General features: G+C 39.5%; 1 long non-coding RNA gene across 4 annotated transcripts in view; it reads left to right on the top strand.

Annotated features, from left to right (window-relative positions):
• The first annotated feature begins 6,330 nt into the window (after positions 1-6,330).
• Positions 6,331-21,424, top strand: part of LOC138625325 (uncharacterized) — a 29,134-nt gene continuing 14,040 nt past the window's right edge. Inside the window, exons 1-2 of one of the 4 annotated variants that reach the window (XR_011311229.1) lie at positions 6,331-6,455; positions 17,136-17,230. This is a non-coding gene — a long non-coding RNA (uncharacterized lncRNA). Of the gene's footprint in view, positions 6,456-10,501; positions 10,558-13,863; positions 14,135-17,135; positions 17,231-21,424 lie in introns of those variants that run through there. The other 3 variants (XR_011311230.1, XR_011311227.1, XR_011311228.1) reach the window with 3 other exon arrangements.

Genomic DNA, 21,424 nt, shown 5'->3' with positions numbered 1-21,424 from the left:
GTTCTCTCCTATAGGTGGATGGGTAGGATAGATTTTTCTTGAATAAGTATCAGTAAGGAAATAAAATGTATCATGATTACAAACTTCAGGAGTTTTCAGGCAGCAGTATTGAATTGATTGTAAAAATAATAACTCATCTCAAAGTCAAGTCATCACAGTCAAACATTTAAAGTTCTTATTGTGCCGATTATTGCAATAATTGATAAGAGACCAATTTACTACTTAATAGTAAATACATTCATTAACTTAAGTACTTCACATCAGAAGAATTTGGTGTTGCTTTTACCTTCTCTGATTATTTTAATTTCAGGTTATTATGTGCTTCTACTCCACTATATTTCACAATAAACTACATATCCTGTTTACTCTGCTACAAAACACACGATGAGCTCATAGAAGGTAATTCATTGATGTATATTAAACTAACCAAGTACTCAGATCCATGTCTACCTTTTAACCAACAAGGCTTTATACATTCACGTATATAATCAGGAAAATAACAATATAATATAGTACAAAATTCACATGGGTCAATTTTCTGCATTATGAGTACTTTGATACCTGTGGTAAATTTGGTGATAATATCTAGATATGTCTTTCATCAATTTCATCGCTAATATTGGCCTATCATAGATTTATTGTATTTGTGTATGTTGGCTAATATGATATAAAAGCTTTTGCTGTAGAACAAAATGCAGAGATGCTTGGGGACAATTCTTATTGTGCCGATTATTGCAATAATTGATAAGAAAACACACGATATTTGATGTTTTGTTATAATCAGTAACAATATAATATAGTACAATATTGTATTTGTGTATGTTGGCTAATATGATATAAAAGCTTTTGCCCTCCAATTTGGATATTTACTGCATAGTTACTGCAAAAAATGACCTAAAACTCTGCAAGTTACATCGCAATTTTTTAGAAAAGCCGCCATAAAATATAGCATTCATGAACGCAATCTTGGTATCGATGCCAAAAACCCAGTATTGATTGGGCTCTACTGTTAAAAGTGTAAGGCAGTTAACTTTAACTCCATCCTGATCATCTACAGCAAGACGTCCTTACATGTTGATACATCAATAAACAAACAATATTAAATATACGAATTGAAATAAGACTAATTCTATTCTTATATTATTCTAACATCATTTTTACTTTTCCCGCCACTATTTTTATTTGCATATTCCTTAATTTAAGAGCTCCATTATTAGCTGTTGTTTCACACAGTCAAACATGGAGACTAAACAGTTATTTTCAACTTCCTGTGTAATCTTAAAAGTTCAAAGAAAACAGAACTTTAGGTTCCAGTTTAAGTCGTGAGGTTGAGCGTTTTCTCTGCTGTTCACATCTTGTCCAGCTGGGGTCCCCCAGCTGCCCGAAGCTGCCTCTTAATGCGGGTCTGTCCCCCTCAGATGGAGCTGCAGTCCTCCTCCCATTCATCAGTCTGCTTTTATTCACTGTGACAAAAGAGACATCAAATAGGGAGGTGTGGGAAAACACAACAATGCATTTCAGAACACAGACACTGGCTAATATATGCAAAGTGGGAATAAAGGGTGTGTGTGTGTGTGTGTGTGTGTGTGTGTGTGTGTGTGTGTGTGTGTGTGTGTGTGTGTGTGTGTGTGTGTGTGTGTGTGTGTGTGTGTGTGTGTGTGTGTGTGTGTGTGTGTGTGTGTCTGTGTCTGTGTGTGTGTGGATTTTTTGTTTAATATTTATAATTTATTTTCCCTTTACTTTGTTTGCAGCCCCGTGACAGTTTAACCACTTGATTTAACTGAGCTAACTAAAATCCAGATTTTAATTTTAAACTCAGAAAATGTTTGTTTGTTTTTTTTTGCGAAATATTTGGTGAAACAGGGACCGCTCTCTCCTACAGTGATACAGTATTCCTGCACCACAACTCAAATTGCATTTGCTCTGTGCCGTTTTTGTCAGTCTCTCTGCATGTGCACCCACAGTCCACAAAATGAACCTAAAATGATCTGTCTCTCTCCTGGCTGGCTGCTCGCTGTTTCCCACCCAAATCAAAAGGGGTGAGTCGTGGGGGGTCACGTCTGGCCACCCCTCAGGAGAATAACGGGGTCTCTGTCTGCCCCTCAAACCACCAACGGTTCTCCACCGTCCCTATGGCAACAGCCACGGACCCTGGAAGGCCCCCAGACTGGGCCGTCCAAACAGATGCCCATAATTAACGTTGCTATGAGGTGTCAGTCCTGCCAGTCTGCCTTATATGGAGGCAGACCCTCTCCCAGACCTGTCAGAGGCCCATAGGGCTGAGTGAAAAATGACTGCCCTGCGGTGCATGTGTGTGTGTGTGTGTGTGTGTGTGTGATGGGCTGGAGGGGGGAGGGGGGTTGTCTGCCCACCAGTGCCTGCCCAGTCCTGCTTAAAACTGACCATCATGTGCTGGCAAAGTATAAAGAGGATTTCCTTTTATTACTGCTGAGGATCAGCTTCCTCAAGAAGAAACATTTCAAAATGTGTCGTAGATGCCAAACCGAAATTAAAACGGCTTCAAACCAAGTGAAAATATTTGATTTCCGTAAAAAGCACCTTACAACCTTGTGTTGTAAAGTTTCCTTTTTGTCCTCCATCGCTAATATGTCTGGTCAGTTTTGTCTCTGACATACTGTCGTGGCTCTGGCTGACTGGACTGACTCGGCTAGCTGAGTCAACCTGATCTAAACATGCAGCAGAATTACATCAGAAATCTCCATAAATACTGAAACTACCAGACCTTACATTATCGACTCTAATCAGGTATTACTGCTCAAAATGAAGCCACTTTAGACCAGTTTAACGGAATAAAAGGCTGAATGGGTATTCATTAGATCAGATTTGATTATTTATCATTCTCTAGCAGTACGTTAACAAACCGAGTTGTAAGTAGATAAGAGGACACTTTGTTAGTGTTTATGAATGTATCTGTTAACAACAATAAATTATCCTGTGAAATATGACTTACTATTTAATAAATGTTTGAACTATAACACTGCTGTATCCATATAATAATATATCTTTATATTAATGTATTCATGTATAAATTCTTCTTGACTCTCTGAGACTACAGAACAAACTTCATCTGCTTATGAAGGTCATCGGATGAAGCTGAAAGCTCAGGAAGAAAGTGCACCTTGAGTTAAGAATATTTTCCTTTTTTTTTAAAAAAACTATTGAGAGTTTTGAACATAAATAGTTGTACATTTAAAACAATTAAATTCAAGCTTGGTGACACGCTGTAAGACTTTGTTCACGTGTGACCATGTATCATTATATACAATTACAGCTGTGCTGGACAGTATTATCAGTAATGTTTATGCATCAGTTATGAATAAGATAATGAACACCTAAAATGTCCTTACGTCTTCTTACAGAAAACCATTAATTGATGAAGTGTGCTGTTTATAAATGCTGAATAGTGGAGGTTAAAATAGTGTGTTGCCATGTTCTTGTAGTTTTGTTTTAAAAGTGACAAGAGTTCAAACGACGAGAGGTTTTAACGTTTCATAACCCTGTTTTGATCTTTGAGATGCAACAATCCTCTGAGACAACATCCTCACCGCGGCCCCATGCCTCCACAGGTCAACCGATCAGCGCCGACCGAGTTAACGACACATCCGTCTGCTGTCCGGCAAGTGACACCAAAGGTCACCCGATGCACTGTCCTCGGGTCCTCGAGTTCATCAAGAGCCCCGTGGTCACCGGCACACTCCGCAGCTCTTGGGGGGGGGTCAGGGGTTCACCTCACCTCTGACCTGGCCAGCCCCCTTTGTGGTCATTACATAATAAAATGTTTCCCCGCACACTGATCAATCTGTTTCTTTCAGCAGGACCTCCGAGTTGAATGTAAAATGTCTTTATGAGGTCGTCCAGCCTGTAAAACAGAGGCCAGTGAAAAGTCTACAGGCTAGTAAACGTGGGACAAAAGCAGAGCTACATGCTGCCAATCAGATTCAGGGATGTGTTTAATTTAGTTTTTGTTGTTTGCTGCACGATTGTTATAAACAAAGAATTACATTTCAGATGTGAATGCTACTTTTGCACGTGACAGAACATTAGAAATGATATCACAGGGGAGAATGCATTTTAAAATACTAATTTGGACCTATAAATAGGTAATATTAGGATGATAATGGAATTAACTTGATATGTAAAACTTCCTGCTTGACGATCACACTCGGAACCAGAGAATCCCAAGTTATGAGTGAGGGATTTATTCCCTTGGGGGTCGTGGGATCAGCGAGCCAGACACTGTTTTATGGGACCTCAAATGCAGGAACATGGGGAGGTGGGACAGGCCTGTCTGGGACTGAGCCAGCCAATTATACTGTGGCGAGACACATCACACTTACATCATGCTATGCATGTGGGAATCTTCTGCTGCTGCAATCAAACTCATATTGAAGTCCTACTGTAGACAACTGGTCCTGGTCTGAAGTCCTGGTTGTGAAAAGTGACCAAGGTACACATCATTTTATTTAAATTGTATTATTAAATATAACTGAATAGATATTTAGCAGAAATATAAAGTTTATCAAGCAGGTTGAAATACATTGAAAACACACTTGTGTTTGTGCATGCTGTATTGGACAATACGTTATTTAAATGTTATATGCTGAACTGTTGTTTTCTTTGTGGACTTTTTTGTTTTAAATAAATTTGAAAGTGAATCTATATACAAGTTCAGCTTCTTACTTTGTTGCAAGAGATCACAAAATGTCCAATATCTTGTAAGATTGTAGAAATAATGCATTGTAAACAATTATTTTTAAGAAAACTGGAAAGATTGTTAAATGTGGGCGAAGTCACAAGCAGAGCTGTAAAAATATTTATCAGAACAAACATTTAAATGAAGGGGACAAGCTCTGTGTTTACAATCCTAAATGGAAATTTAAAACCTGTGTTTTAAAAATTGGAATAAGCCCATGAGGAATCTTAAATAGTCCATTGACTGATTAATATTAAGTTGAAGTATGAGCTCCAGTTATCCATTTGCTTTCTTTCCTCGTATCACTTTATGTCACAGCTTCAAACACTCATTTATTCCCAGAATGTTTTTTTGTTTATTATTCTAAAACACAAATATTCCTCTGATGATTTTACAATTGAAAACTTCATTTTAACTTCACTGGCTCTAAAGGCTAATTTATTTTGTAGAGAAAATGTACAGCACAAACAAACTTTAACATAATGAGTAACATAAAATGTGTAATCTTGTAAACTATACTACAACAGACACATAACCTCACATTAAATTGGCTAGAATTGCAACTACACTAAAAATGAGGTTTTTCTCTCTGTTTTTGTATTTTGTTATTAATGGTTTAAGTTGACTTTTTAATTATTGTTCCTGCAGGTCAAAGCAGACATACCCCGAAGTTTAACATCAGAGACTTCCTTGCGTGTGCATTCCTGAACACAAAGTATTTTTGTTTAAGTGTCATTATCAGTCCACACACAATTGTACAGCCCCAAATCATCTCTCACTGCTCATCCAGTCCTTAAAAACTTTTTAGGAATTTGTTTCCTCGTGGAGAAAAAAAAGCAACATCAATCCATCCTGTAAATTGTGACAAAATATGCAAGAAAATCACTCATAACTTTTTCTGATTGTGTTTCTAGAACCTCTGATGATTTTTAGAACCATGTGAATTTATTTAAATGCATCTGTAGATGCTCATTGTTGTTTGACTTTCTGAACCTCAATCTAAAGAAATAAATACATACAGTGAGAGACAACACTTTGGCTTTAGGGATCATGACTAGGCCTGTGTCTGGACTGTCTTTGGGTCAGTTTGTCCAAATCTGACCCACTGTGACGAGTGAGTTTACTTCAGGAAAGGAGAACAACATTTTATGAAAAAGGCAGAAATGAAAGAAAAACGTGTACATCTTTAAATGGAGCGATAAAAAAAAAAAAAAAAAAAAAAAAGCACGATGATTCTTTTTAGATATTTAAAGAATGTTGCAATTTTTCGATTGATATTGATTTAACAATCAGACTGAATGTTTTTGTATTTATTTACTTACTCACTCTTTTGGTGAAAGTGAAAACACAAGAGCTGCCTCTTTGGTCTGCTGTTTGTCTCAGAGTGCTGCTGACAGCCACACAGTGGGCCCCGTCTATTTGTCTGCTGCTGCATTTGAATACAAGGTGACGAACTCTCCCACGGCGGGGAGTGCGCGCCTTTTCGGAATTAGCCACGCGGCACGCCTCGCATAGTAATGGTGGCTCGCGCTTTGAGCTTGAACTTGACCGGAGGAATGCGGCTCGTGGGAACGCAGGCTCGAGGGTGCCCTCCTCTATTCATGCCGCACAGGTCGGTGTCAGCTCTGATTATCATAAAACCCAGCCTGCTTCAAATTAAGGCACGAGGGCTGATGCTCGCGGTCCCTCTTTCGCACCAGGCAGAGGAGGAATTAACAGGTCTCCGCACGAGCCTGCTGTGGTAAGAACTTCACTACTCAATTTGTACTTACGTTTACACAACTTTCGCTCAACCTTTACAGCCGTGGTTCTCGTGTGCTCGTGAAAAAAAAAAAAAAAATGCCACAGCCTCTATATTTGGACCGTCTGGAGTTTTTAAAACTGGGTGTTATTTTTTTTTTTTTTAGTCTTCTAACTATAAACTCTTGTAAACTGATCATATTTCTGCACTGTGTTTTTCCTTCTAAACGTTACCATGACAACACTTTACAATATGAATGAATTTGTCCACAAAAAAAAAAGATTTTTTTTATTTTTTATTATTATTTATTTATTTTATTTTTTTAGCGTGTTTGTGGAAAATCTGTTATCAGCATTTAGGGATTACTGATCACTGGCTAAAGGTAAGGTGGTGCACAATGAGAATAAACAAATCTCAACCTTTTTGTAGGCTACCTCTAACAGTACATTTTGTTTACCATGAATACACCCCAATTATTGAACATTCACTCAATATTAAGAAATGTTGTTCTTTGGCTGTTTTGTGGTCTTTTTGTGGGGTGGGTTTATAGTGTAAATTAGATTTTTTTTTATTTTTTTTTTTTTTTTATAGACCATCTTTTTCAGTATTGCCATTACACAAAATTTTGCAATTGTGTATGTGTGTACATTTTGTAATTGGAAACATTAAAATTTCTTTAAAATGGCATTTTATTATTAGTTTGGACTATATTTAGAAATGAATTCTATATCTTGTAGCCTATTTGGTAAGTTTCTGGCTACTGTCTGTCGTCTTTGAAAACACAATATTATTTGATTGAAAATCACACTAAAGGTATGATGTCATTTGTAAATTCATGTTGTGATTTATTCCTTTACAACCCAGACAGTATTAAATGCACAAACGAACAGGACATCAAAAATGTAAAAATCCTCAGTCATGATAAAAGCAGTAGAAATACATGAACTGAATTTTTCTAATTGTAATACATGGGGGTTTTTTTTTTTCTCTTAAATTACTTCATATACAAATTCTTCTTTTATGTTGTGCAGGCCAAACTTGAGCCTGATGCTGTGTCTTGAGTTGAGTCTTTGATGGGTACTTGTTTCAGTGTAAAATGAGGCCTGTGAGCTATAACATCCAACATCAACACCAAAACTGTTCATAGTCCGTTCATAAATGGGATGCAGACCATAACAACATAAAGAAGTGAACCATTTATGAACTATTCATGCCACTGTTCACTGTCATTTGCCTCCATACATTTAATTCAATAGGTAGAGTGGAAATAATATCGAATTTGCAAAGATATTAATGAGAGAAAAATTCTAATTGTGCTCAATATTTCCTTCATTTAATTGTCTCATTTGAGATCATATTGTTAACTTCATTGTTTAAAAGAAATCCCACATTGAATTCTCATAATTAAAAGTAAAAAATATATAAAATCTATATTATTACCCTCTGCTTAATTTCTGTGTAAAAGACAAAGTTACAATCATTAAAAAGAAATAGTAGATTACTGTCTCATAACTAATCTGCTCTGCACAATCCTGGAACTTCACAAATAATCGGAAAACTTTGAAAGTTTACGAAGTTCAGAATTTATTCTAAACAAACATGCAAAGGTGTTTTTGCAGTAAATATGTCACACACTTTCAAATATGCTTTTTTATTTTAATTGAAATATTTTAATATACCATTCACAAGAAAAGAAAAAAAAATCTACACCCCAAACCCAACCTACACAAACAAACAGAGACACACACACACAGGAGAGAGATCCCGGTAGGAGAAGTTCATTCTAACCACATGTCAAATACACTTTAGGCGTAATTCTTTTCCCTGTAAAGTACACTAAATTAATTTTTAAAAAAAGCCTATCAGTGTGTGTGATTCAGCGTTAGAGATTAAGTGTATAATAAAGTCTAAAAGCAAAACAAATCAGGGCGTGCAGAGTCGACAGCTCCAGAAAACACAGGTAATGTCGATACACAGTTATAGTCGTAACTAAGTCTGAATATTTTTTTCAAGACAGTATATTGACTATATCATTAAATTATCTATTTGATTCATTGTGTCCACAAACAGCATTCTTTAATTTATTTCTCATCTAGTGACCAAAATAATGTTTACATTTTACAGGCAGTGTGTTGAATTATCTAATCATGTTGTTTTATTGTTTAATCACAACATGTAACATATAGCCAAGGTACAATTTCATAGGTGCAGGGACTTACAACCCAACATTATTTAACATCAATTATCACAAAAATAATGAATAGAAGTGTAAAAGCTTTACAAAGGTTAGGAAAAGAAGTAAAATAAAGGAAATCCAAGTTTAAGTAATCTAAGTTGAAGTTTATGTGATCTAATTCTTATTATTTCCATGTGAATGATAAAGATGATGTAAAGAGGAATAATAAATATAAAAGTTTGTAGATCAGGGAAGAACAGCACACATAGCCTAACAGCTACAGGGCTGCAGGCTATGAAGTGAAATAATTGTAATAATAACAAGAATAATCATTTACCATTTACAATATGAAATAATCTTAGTGTCACTCGGCCTTCTAAAATATGAAACTTGTCAGTTTTAAAGTTAATATTTCCATTTCAGTTTCAACAGGCTAACTTGTCTAATAAAAAGTAAATAATAGTAACCATTATAAAAAGATTATAATTTATTATTTTGATAATGTAACTTCAACTCCATTCTCATTGTATTCAAATATACTGTAATGCTATAGTTTTTGGCTGTGTGGCTTTAATTTCCCAACACTGTTGTTTTCATACATTTTCCAATAGGTCATCTTTTCTTTAAATTTCAATTTCAATTTCTTAAAATGTTTATTTTTAGGTCCACCTAGGACCTAAATTGGCTATTCAAATTCTGTATTTGAATATATTACGTTTTCATTTAAATGTATAGACTGTATTTTCACCAGAAGTTTGGTTTTAGGTTTCTAACTTTCTTTCCTTTCTATTTTCTAATCTCTGAGCAAACTTTACCTAATAACTACATATTCCTAAAAAGCAGAACAGAAACTGTCACTGTACTGTAAAGTGTTTAAAAGGTGACCCTCTCCTTCTCACCAAAGTGTGTCGCTGTTTCGTCCTGCAGTGAATGACTTCAATTTTTTTTTACAATATGCTGTATTTCTTTAGTTTACACTTGTACCTTTTCACGACGAGCCTGCTCTCAGCAAATCGTTTGGTTTTAAGATCTAAATCATTAAACTTCATGTCTCCGGCTCTTGAAACAGCCAACGGAGTCTGTTTGTGGGCGAGTGAGCAGCAGCCAATAATAATGTATTATCCCAATGTGTAAATGGCATTCTTGTCTGTCATCGGTCGATCATAAACAGACTGTAAACACGTGAACATACAGCATGCATTATACCCACATGCATCAAACCGTGCCTTAGATTATTTTCTGCTGTGCTTTTATCATGTGTTTCCATCTGTTTCACATATTCAACATATAAAACAAGACAACAGTCTACGATGTTACGGTTGTTGTTGGTTTTTTTTGACGGTTTTACCACACAGTATTGTATTGACTGTGAATAGGCATGGGGAGGGTGAATAAAGCAGTTGTTCCGGGAAAAATGGAGGCTACAGCCTGAAGAGTTAGTTCTCTGTTCAGGTGTTTTAAATGACTCCAAAACGTTAAATAAATCTTGCTGCAAATTGTGTTAATTGGGCTCTACTATAACAGACAAGGTGGACTTCTGTAAAATTATGTAGGCTATATGTAAAGTAGCACAGCTATTTTATAAAGAAAATCAGCCTTTAAAGTGTTGGTTATTGATCCATATTACTGACATTACCTCATTCCCCACCGCATCAGTGCATTATTGCATCAATTTTGTCGGTGTGAAGTCTGATTTCAAAATAAAGCCAGCAGCCACCTTCTTTCAGGCTGTTTTATATTCCCGTTTATTCCCCCCCAAAATATTATTGGGCCTGTTTGACAAATTTGATAGGCCCTGAGCCGGCTGTATTCCCTCCTCCTCCTCTTCGTCGTCCTCCTCCTCCTCCTCCTCCTCCTCCCTCCCCTTCGCCTCTCTCGCTGTCTTCAGCCGCAGCCCTCGCACTCCTGTCTGACCCGCTTTATCCGGTAAGAGAGGATTATTCTACATAATATGTTACTCGGTTAAAGCAGCAGCTAAAGAAACGTAAGATTTGGAGGAAAGTGGCTTCGGGCGTTGCGCTTTTCCCTCACAGGATCCCTCTCTCTGCATGGAGCCCAGTTTGTTTGGAAACAAGAGGGAGGCATTTTTGGGGCAAATTATTATTCACTCAATAATGCAGCCTAATTTTAAAATCATCATCTGGATTTTAAAATTAGTTTTCGTGAATGTAAATTTTGGATTATTATCAAGTAATTTGTAAGTGGCCTTTAATATTTTGACAAGACAAGCTGCGGCATGGTTGGCTGCACGTTATTTAGTCTTTATTTTAAATCGTTTGAATTAAAAAAAAATGTTCCTATTTAACATAATGCTTCTATTTACCCGAGAGAATGGCGTATCTTGGTGTGTGTTAGTTTACCAGAGAATAGATGACAAACTAAAGATTTGAGCAAAGCACCGAGTGTAAAATATTGTTCTAAATAATTAGCTTTTTTTCCAGCTGAAATTTCTTTAAATTTCTTTGCTTATTTATGCTCCAATAGGAGCAGACGTATGGACAAAACTGTCACTGGAATTTTAGATTTCTATCATTTCATAAAAGAAAAAAAACATGATGTTACAATGAGGCCTCTTGATCAGCACACACTTAATGTAAATACATTATTTTTCATTTTTAGCCTCTTTATTTCCTCGTCGTGCAGGGGAAACTGTCAATCGGCCTGCTTTAAAGTTTACGCAAACCCCAGAATATTTAATGAGGTTCTTCGCTGCCGTGCGCTCATGTAAAAAGTATTCATGTGGTAGTAGAGGCGAGGAGGGAGGGAGGGGGGAGGAGGAGGGAGGGAGGGGGTGGGGGAGGAGGGGGGGAGGAGGGGGGGGGGGCCCCAGGCAGCGCTGCAGTGCAGAGTTCAGCAGGAGGATATTGTTGTGAGCCTGGGAAAGTGTAGCGGGGCTGACGCCAGACTCTGTTGTGTAGGGTTGGAGAGGGGTGGGGGGGGGGTACCTCGAGGATCCCAGACCTGATTGTCATGTAAATTTCTCTCCGGCACGTTGTTGAACTTGATGTTGACTTCTTTCTCTCCTTTTTTTTTTTTTTCTTATTCTGTTTTTGAGAGGGGGGGAGAGGAGGGGGGGGGGGGAGACACATTTTCCCTGTCACTTGTTTGTGGGAAAATCCATCTGAGGACACACACACACACACACACACACACACACAGCGTTCAACATTTTTTTTTTTCAAACGTTCATTGCAGTGATCTGAATTCAGTTTGTGTCCAGGAATTGATTAAACATTTTTTTTTTTATCATGGATTTAACAAAATAGTTTCCAAAACTGTTTTCATTTGAAGGGAAAAAACTTAAAATCTTAAAGCAACTTTTGAAATAGAACTGCTCCGGCATTTAAAGATTTGTATTGATAAAACAATGGATGCATCAATTGTATAGGACAAACAGCAGTCTCAGTACAATCAACTCATTGTTTATTAACGCGTAATTGTAATTGTGCATGTGACACTTTGCAGGAACACTCACTTTATCTCCTAATTTTCGTTAATCACTGCTATAAATAGTATGTTTCATTACTGTACTCTGGAAACAGGTGCAATATAGCGATGCACGTGTACTCAAACTACTTGGTCGCGCATGCTCAGGAGGAATGAGGGCCGTGCAATGAAAAGCACCTCTCTCATGCTAATGTTGCAGTAATGATTTTTTTTTTTTTTTTTTTTAATGTGCAGGCCTTCTCGCTTCTGTTTCACCGCGCTAACGCACGATGTGGTGCAAGTTCAATTACAGGATGGCAGCAGCAGAGGCCACAGCTGATTAGATCTAAGTATAAATGATGCAGAGTAGAATGATTCATAGAGTGAAGTCCGACCTGTGCTGCAGCCTGACAGGAGAGCTGCACCTCCATGATACCAACAGATTGCCCATGCGCAATAATCAGATATGTAATCTGATGCAAGCTTCTTTTGAAAACATGGACTGTAGCTCCCTGCTCTTTTATTGGTTTACCTGCGCGCGCGCGCACACACACACACACACACGCGCACACACACACACACATACTGATTACACTGTCTTTTTTTTTTTTTTTTTTTTTAAATATCCTTTCAAACTTTGGGAGATATTGCAAGTTGCTATCCTGGTCTTGTCTCTGCCACATGGCTTCTTCTATCAAAGGGCGTGATTGTTATCATGCTCACTATCTCATCTCCTCAGCCCAGGTATCACTCACATCATAATATCGCCCGAGATAAAGCTGCATTAAAGCCTGAATGCTATCCGGATTTAGCTATAGGCGTAGGCCTTTTCTGCACCAAGGACAAAAACCCTGAATTCCTCTGCTCTGTGCCTCAACACCGAGTTTTTATATAGATTTAAAATTAAAAAGAGACGCTATTGCAACATGTATTTTCCTTTATGCAGCCTCTGGACAGGTTACTGGGAAAAAAAGAAAAAAAAAAGCAATGCTCTAAAATCCTCTTACATGTTACTGTGTGTATACGCATTGACGAAATTTGGTCAGAAAAATGTAACATCATGTATGGAGCAGCCATAATCGGTTCACACGAGACCGTAATGAGAATGTAGGTCAGCTAATTGACCTTATTTCTCAATTGTCTTCATAAAATCTAGATACAATCACATATTTAGGATTTTATAACGTGCACAGCAGAACTAGACAGACTATTTTTTAAATACTATAATTATCAGAAACATCCCAGTTTGTGTTTTTGCTTTTAATTGTTTAGTTTGTCTTCTAATAATTTGACATGAATGAAAATGAGCTCTAGCTTTCATTATTTCAATAACAGCTCTATTCCAAAGACGGTCTTTTAAAGATAATTTGTCACCTGCTGTGTTTTAAAACCCTGCCCTCTAAAATGTATGAAGTTTGTGCTCCCATTTCGCCCACTGAATATGAAGCTAATTTTAAATGGAAAACTACACAAAATAAAATACAAGCGACACTGGAAGCCTTGCAAAGTACTAAAAAAAAATAGCCTAAATGAAGGAAAGTCTAATAAATCTGTAATTAATCTCTGAAAAGTGCAGCTATTACCCTGACAACATCAGATTTGACCGATCTCCATCTGCATCAATGCTAATTTGCTCTTGGAAATAATTTACGCACTAATGAGGATAATTGGAGGGAATTGGCTCCTGATTGACACACACCTGCATTCATTTTCAAATTGTCTTTAATAATTTCAGATTCCCGCCTCCCTCCCTCCCTCTCCCTCCCTCTCTCTGAGGCGGAGTTTATCCCCTCTTCTCACCGTGTGGACTCTCCGCACTTGTCAGTCGCAGCCTGCGTGTGTGAGGGAAAGGACACCGTGTTGTTCCTCTACAAGTCCATAGAGAGAAGCAGGACACTTAATGAGCGTTAATAATCTGCTTTTTATTTTTTTATTTTTTATTTTTATTTATTTTTAACACTACTTTCTTTCGTCGGATGCGATCAAATCAGACACTGATTGAAGGGAAAATCCAAGGAGGACTTGAAATTATTGGAGGATATTGACTGTGGTGGAGTGGAGTTAGCCTGATGTGCAAGTAAGTGGGATGCTGGCTTTATGTGGCTACTGTGACTCATTGAAATAGCAGTGAGTCTAACTGAAAGGGCTGGTGTGTGTGTGTGTGTGTGTGTGTGTGTGTGTGTGTGTGTGTGTGTGTGTGTGTGTGTGTGTGTGTGTGTGTGTGTGTGTGTGTGTGTGTGTGTGTGTGTGTGTGTGTGTGTGTGTGTGTGTGTGTGTTCATCACACTGGCTGTGGCAGGCGTGTGTCTTTCATGTGAAGTGAAGCTGTGATATTACAACACAACTGACGGCAGTGAAATAGCAACTTTGCCCTCGTGCATGTGTGGTGGGGTTGGACACTGTATGTGTGAATATATATATATATATATATATATAATATAATATAATATAAGAGCTTAAATCTTGCACCGTGAACCCACCATGCTGCCAGAAATATCATTTATGGTTTTTGACAGGGTTGCAAAATGATCAGTAGTGTCAGTGTGCAGCTACATGCAAAACAAAATGCAGGTTTATGTTGTTGATACTTGTAAAGGCTGCTTTCTGCTTTGTGTGTTTGATAGTGTGCAGCAAATATCAGTTGAATTTGAAAGTGACAGACTGTGGTGGAGGAGCTCTATTGGGCCTGTATGTCAAAGTGTGTGTGTGTGTGTGTGTGTGTGTGTGTGTGTGTGTGTGTGTGTGTGTGTGTGTGTGTGTGTGTGTGTGTGTGTGTGTGTGTGTGTGTGTGTGTGTGTGTGTGTGTGTGTGTGTGTGTGTGTGTGTAAACTATGGAAGCCACTAAGCTCCAACCTGCGTGCTAGAACTATCTCTCACCAACATTTAGTGATAAATAAATAGATTTTATGAATATATTTCATTATGCTGAGTCTCGCTCCCTCTCCCTCTCTCTCTCTCTCTCTCTCTCTCTCTCTCTCTCTCTCTCTCTCTCTCTCTCTCTCTCTCTCTCTCTGTGTGTGTGTGTGTGTGTGTGTGTGTGTGTGTGTGTGTGAGGGGCTCTCAGTGCAATGTGACCACAGGCAGGCTCTCTGTCCCTCTTTCTATCCTCTCTTTTCTCTCTGTTTATCGGAGAGGCGGCCCCTTTAAGAGACGACGGGTTAGTTTGTGTCTTTGGTTATCTAGCTGTATGAGTTTTAATTTCATAAAGCTAGAGAACCGAAAGTACGAACTGACGCCGAGCACTTCGGAGACCGGGGCTCCTCTCGCTCGGCATGGAGGAGGAGGAGGAGGAGGAGGAGGAGATGATGCCGGGGCGGGCAGCAGCAACAGCGGGAGGAAGCGGGAGGGACGGATGCTGAGGCGCCGCTGCCGCCGCTGAGGAGCAGGAGTGGTGGAGGAGGGGGGGTTGGTCCGCCGAGCCTGGAAACGGCACCGGCGTGATTTTAGCCGTGGTTGCCCTCCTCTCGTGGAGAAGTGTCGGCACGTTTCAGAGGAATTGCGTGCCTGAATGTTGCATGCTTTTAGGGTTCGTGGCGCGGGCATAGCGGTGATGCTGGGGCCTATTGAAGATCAATAAATCAGCGTTTGGTTCAACTTTAGGACACAAAGGGAGTGATGCATGTGGAGAATCAGGCTAAAAATACACATTGCATGCTGCTGTGTAGTTGTCATAACTGTGTGGGTGTTATTACAGTAATATCTTGAGGGGTGAGACAGAAATAGTTAAAGGGTTCATGTGATTGGTCAATCCAGGACTCACGTGACGCGGTGTTGGCAGCAGCATCACATCGCTTTCTGAGATCTCACATGTGGGTTATGGCGATTTCTGGTAGGCTTAGAAGTTGGGATAGCCCTCATTTAAGATAATAATTAAAGAGTGTGAATTTATCTTGCAGAGCTGCATTCACATCCTGACTCCTCTAATACTCTGAGTCTATTTCTTTTATGAGTGAGGTAGTCTAAGTGATGTCCCCTGGCTGCAATGAACTTGACATTAGGAATGTGATGTATAATTGAATGCACATCACTTGGTGCAATATGAAGCCTTAGTGGAGCATTGGCTGGACGTATAGGACTGAACTACTGCGTGCTAACATACCTGCTATCAATAGTTTTCCGTTACATGTGTTTTTTTGTTTTTTTTGTTTCTTTGCTACCCAACCAGAACCTGCAGGGTACAACACCTCAATATCATACTGCATCAGTCAGTTAGAGGAACAGAGACTGTGTCATACCCAGCTGTCTTCGGCCTATTTAGAACCTGCTTTCCAGCTGAATCTGTTCAAATTTGCGTTTTTGCTGGGTGGATTATTTTTGCGTTCGCCTGCTAGATAAGAACAAAATAGGATATGGGCTCAGAGTTTGATCTATTCTTAGAGTGGAATCAGCAAGCCTTAGAGATGAGTGAATATCCCTGAAGTCCCAGCATGCTCTATTTAGACCATGACTGACAATATTTGATGTGCGCCCTTAAACAAGACAGCTCAGATGGTGTGTGTCTGTGTGTGTTGACGTTTGCCAGCGTACAGTTTGAGCCTATACACACACGTCTTCCATTTAAAATAAATGCAAAGAAAATCAGCGATTAAATTATTCTGGGATTATGTCTTCTGTATCTTTCTGTTCTGTTTTTTTGCATGCAACATCTTTCTTCTAGTGTGCTGCATTTTAGTATCTTAGCAACAGTGATGCTGCCCAGATAAGACATTATGTATGCCATCGCTTTGTGGTAGTTTTACTTTGTGTGGCGTTTCCACGACATCTTACATTTCTGGCTCTCCACAAACACTTTGTTCAAGCATGATTTACTGTAAATGCCATAAAAAATATATTTGACCTTGCAACGAGGAAAAATAATGAGAAGTGCAGGAAGAAAACACCATGTGAAGAAAGTAAAACAACTTTAGGAGGCTTCTGTTCGCTGCAAGGTCAAAACAAATGAATCCATTTCCCCTCCGGTCTTATTTGTTTCCTCCACTGCCTTACAAACCACTAATTCATCACTAAATTTGATTAAAAATAAGAGCTACGGATGGGATTTTACGCCCCCTGATTTTCTTTTCTTTTGTCTTTTAATAGGAAAATGCTGCCAACGTCAGCCCCGAAGTTTGCATTAACTCACAATGAAGACAAACAGCCACCAGACAGGAGGAGGAGCAGCGGTCAGCCTGCAGGTAAATATTCAAAATCAGAAGACATGCATGATGAACACAGATGTGTTTTCCTTCCATACGAGCAACAGCCCATCATGTTGCCAAGTGCAGAAGTGCAGAAATGCCTTCTATATTTTGGGTATAACAAAAAGTCCACGGAGTTAAGAGGTCAAATTTGAAGATGCTGGAGGCTTGCAGATAGTTTTGTATCATCAGCCAACAATGGAGCTTTGCTGGTGGTTGATTGTTGTCCATATTTTGTAGAGCAGTGTGGCCAAAGTTGGTTGTGTGTGGGTGTGAAAAAAACGAGAGAGAGAGACTCTGAATTTTGAAATATCAGGAGATTTTTTTTTTTTTTTTTTAAGTGTGTAGCTCTGCTGTAATCCTCACCATCTTATTCAAAGAAAAAGGGGCATTAAGAGAGACATTTGCTGCCATTATAATTTGCGCACTGTGTAAATGTCAGTTTTATACCATTCATGTATATCTCAGAATATACATACAGCAGTAAACTGGCCTGCAGCAAAGGAGAGAGTGTAAACAGCCTGATTTGAGCGAGTGAAGTAGGACCTCCATGTTGAATTCCATCATCCCTTTCTTCTTTGGAGTATTAACATTTTTCACGTCTTGCATCAACCCCGTTCGCCTCACACTCGCAAGTCTCTCTTTCATTCTCATACATTCAGCGTTTTATCCCTTTAAACACTGTGATCCTATTTGTCAGGTAGAGTGTGTGGTAGGTGCAGGGGAGGTTGCCATGTAATCTTCGCTGCGGTTCTTTATCCCGTTAGGAGAGCGGAGGCGTTAGAGCTCACCCAAGGTTTGGACCTGCTCATGTGGAAAGAGTGTTTGGGTGGCTCTGTCCTTTTTGCCCCTAACGCCTTGACGAGCCACCCTCCCTTTGTCCAAAGATTCCTGATTACTGCGAGTAAGGTGTTGATTTGCATAAAGGTAAAAGCACGTGCTTTTACCAAAGCTGTTGGCTATATTGTAATGTGTGTTTATATATTATCAGTATGTTGGGATGTTTTTGGTTTTGACCTTTAAAACCAAAATTAAAAATCACAATTTAAAGGCTGCTAAGAAATCAAATCCAAAGGCCAAAAAAAATGTCTTCCAGATATTTCAGCAAGATGGAAACCGAAACATATCTGGATTTAAATTTGCCAGAACGTTCCCTCCGATTCCCCCTTAAATTGTTGAGAATTAGGAATTAAACAGTAAGTACATATTGTTAGCAAGGTCAAATCTTCATGGTTCCACAACCTTGAAGCTCAATAGAGCTCAGTTATTCAAATTTAGTATAGAGTTCTTTGAGTCGCACAGATTTTCCCAAGCTTTATATTAGCATATGCAAGGAGCGGCCTGTGCTGCTGTTTTCTAAAGTGGATGTAAATTATAACCTCAGTATTATACAGGCTGATAGGAGATAAATCTCTGCAGTAATGCATTGCAGTGAATGTGTGTGTGGAGGGAGCTGGAGGGGGGGGTGTAGAGGGTTTGAAGTGTGTGTATGTGTGTGAGGTACTGTACAATAGCCTGTGGCAGATGGAATACAGACTAGCAAAGCACTTGCTAATAGTCACGCTAAACTCTCTTTTCACTGGCTGTGGTTTCTCCAGATTTTCTTTTGCCTCCTTTCTGGGAAAAAGAAAAAGAGAAATTTTAAGAGGAACATGCATCAAAATATTAGTGACAGTTGCAGTGTTGGTGAAACAATTGTGAAAGTGTGCACACATCGTTACAAAACAAATATTAACACAGGGAGATTACTAAGTCGAAATTTGCACTTGTGCGGTCCAAAAGGCTGAGGGGCTTCAGGCCTCACCAGCAGAGTGGAGATCTCTTTGGAATCCCTATGCAAACTAGGGCTTGAATAATGAGATGTATTTATGAAGGGCTGGGAAGGGGGTCCTGCTTTTGAAAGCCAGTAGGCTGGAGTCTGAATGGGATAGAAAGAGGAGGAGGAGGAGAGGGGAGGGGAGGGGCTGGACAAGGGGGGAACCGGGGTGTGTGTGTGTGTGTGTGTGTGTGTGTGTGTGTACGTGCGCGTGCGTGTGCGTGTGCGCGTGTGTGTGTGTGTGTGTGGAGGGGGTACAGGGGCCCCCAGCAGTCCGGGCCTCGGCCAGGCAGCTGTGAAAAGGAGTCCCGTCTTTTTCCCACGCCCAGCAAGACGCGAAACACTGCCGCAGCTCGCTAGGGTCAAGTCCCATCGCTAATATATACACACATACATACACACGCATGCACACACACAGAGGCTGAGATCGTGTGTAAAAGTTGTGCAAATTAACAAGCTGTCTGGGAAGCTCTGTGACATGGGGACACCTGCTATTCTCCCAGAATGCTTTGCAGTCCCATCAGGCGCCACTGAGCTTGATGAGACAACAATTAGGTCATAACTTCAACTTGAACTTAAAATTCTGCTGAGGACTGAAAAGTGCCTGGATTATATATTATTCATTTATTCTTTGTGTACATTTTCAACTACATAGTGCTCTATTTTCCTGTTTTGATTTTCCCAAAAATATAATAATAATAAAAAAAAAAAAAAAAAAAAAAATGTTTTAACCATTCAGATTTGTTTTAATGCTCTGAGGTAGTTTTTTGAGAAATAGTGTATTACTTCACCTCTGCAGCTTTAGATGTGTCCATTCAGTCAGTCTGTGGGGTCAAACTTGGCCTTGTGCTTGATCCCTTGATCCGAGATCCTAACTGTCAACTTTGCATTGCCTGTGCGCACACACACACACACACACACACACACACACACACACACACACACACACACACACACACACACACACACACACACACACGCACACACACACACACACAGGGGGCTTCAGGGAAACACAAAAGAAAAATCTAAATATGAAATGGAGGAAGGTTGACCAAATATATGGCAACTACAGAGGAATGTATCGGAGTGCAAACTCTCCATGTGACCTTCTGTGCCATTTCATAAATACAAAATGTGAGGAGTTGAAAGGATACACCGTTCTTTTTTTGTCACCAGCAAACTTCTTTGATCGTTAATAATAATTAGCATGAACTGAAAAAGTAGGATAAAAGCACGACACATTTACTGACTTTATTTGCTTCAAATCTGGTGTCCAGCTGTGTCTGTGGTCCACATTTTGTGTTGTCCCTGTTCCAGTTTGTTCAATCATGTGTTCATGTCAAACAGCACACCGAGCTCCTCATGAGTCTGTCTGAAATGCCGACCAGCAGCTGCTCTTTTACCGCCTTCCTCATGAAGCTGGGGTCCCACCCATTCCTTCCCTCTATCTCTCTCCAGATACTGGCACACCAATCAAAATGGTGCAGCACTCACTTCCCTCCCCGCTTGCCTCCATCGCTGCATCAGAGCATCACGGAGCGGTGTCACACTAATTCAGTTCCCCCTGCCCGCTTGAGCTCCGTGCTTTAATTCCACACTATGAAAAACACAACACGCCCGCTATCTCTGTGAATATATCAGCAAGCATCCTCTCTCCTCACTTGCTCTCCGGCTCAGACGCCGTCTAATTTTCCTCCTTGCTCCTGACTGTCTCTCTTTCTCTATCTCGTCCTCCCCTCCTCATTATCATGTTCCCTCCTATTCAGATGAGTTTCAAATAGAGAGGGGGACCCTTCTAATTAGCTCTGTAAAGATGCTTTGTTGCGGTCAGTGTGGCCACCAATGTGTGGATTGAGAGAGGATGTGTGACAGCTAGTGTTAGCATTGAGAAAGTGTGTATGGGCCCTTAATGAGGTTTGTTAGCCGAGTGTGTATCCTGCTGTTTGAATACACCCTCGGCAGCCTTTGAAGGAACAGAGATGAAGAGAGCGAAGGAGAAGAGAGGAGTCTTTCAGCATGGCAGGTTGCAGAATGCAGATGATGCATTATGCCCAGCGTGGTTTCCATTTGAACGGCAAATGAGAGGAGGAAAATGCTTTTACGTGCGTGCAGGCCATGAAAACTGTGGGAAATATACGGGGATTATCGTGCTCTGTGCGGTTTTGGAGATTTTCTGTGCCTTCAAAATTTGTCGCATCTCCAATACTCCATCCTTGGATTTGTTTTCAACATACACTAAAGCATGTCGAGAATCCAAAGCAAAGAAATATTAGCTGGAAAATGATCCAGTGGTTCAGCATAAAAGACTTACCATTCTGTAGCTGAGCTGTTGGAAACTGTTTTTATAAGAAAGGGAGGCCGAATGCATACAG

Source organism: Brachyistius frenatus, unplaced genomic scaffold, assembly GCF_029030835.1.
Source record: "Brachyistius frenatus isolate BFR_SWC_R1_liver_20210118 unplaced genomic scaffold, ASM2903083v1 Contig_61, whole genome shotgun sequence".
In the NCBI taxonomy this organism is placed as follows: domain Eukaryota; kingdom Metazoa; phylum Chordata; class Actinopteri; family Embiotocidae; genus Brachyistius; species Brachyistius frenatus.
This window is presented reverse-complemented; position numbering and strand designations above follow the sequence as displayed.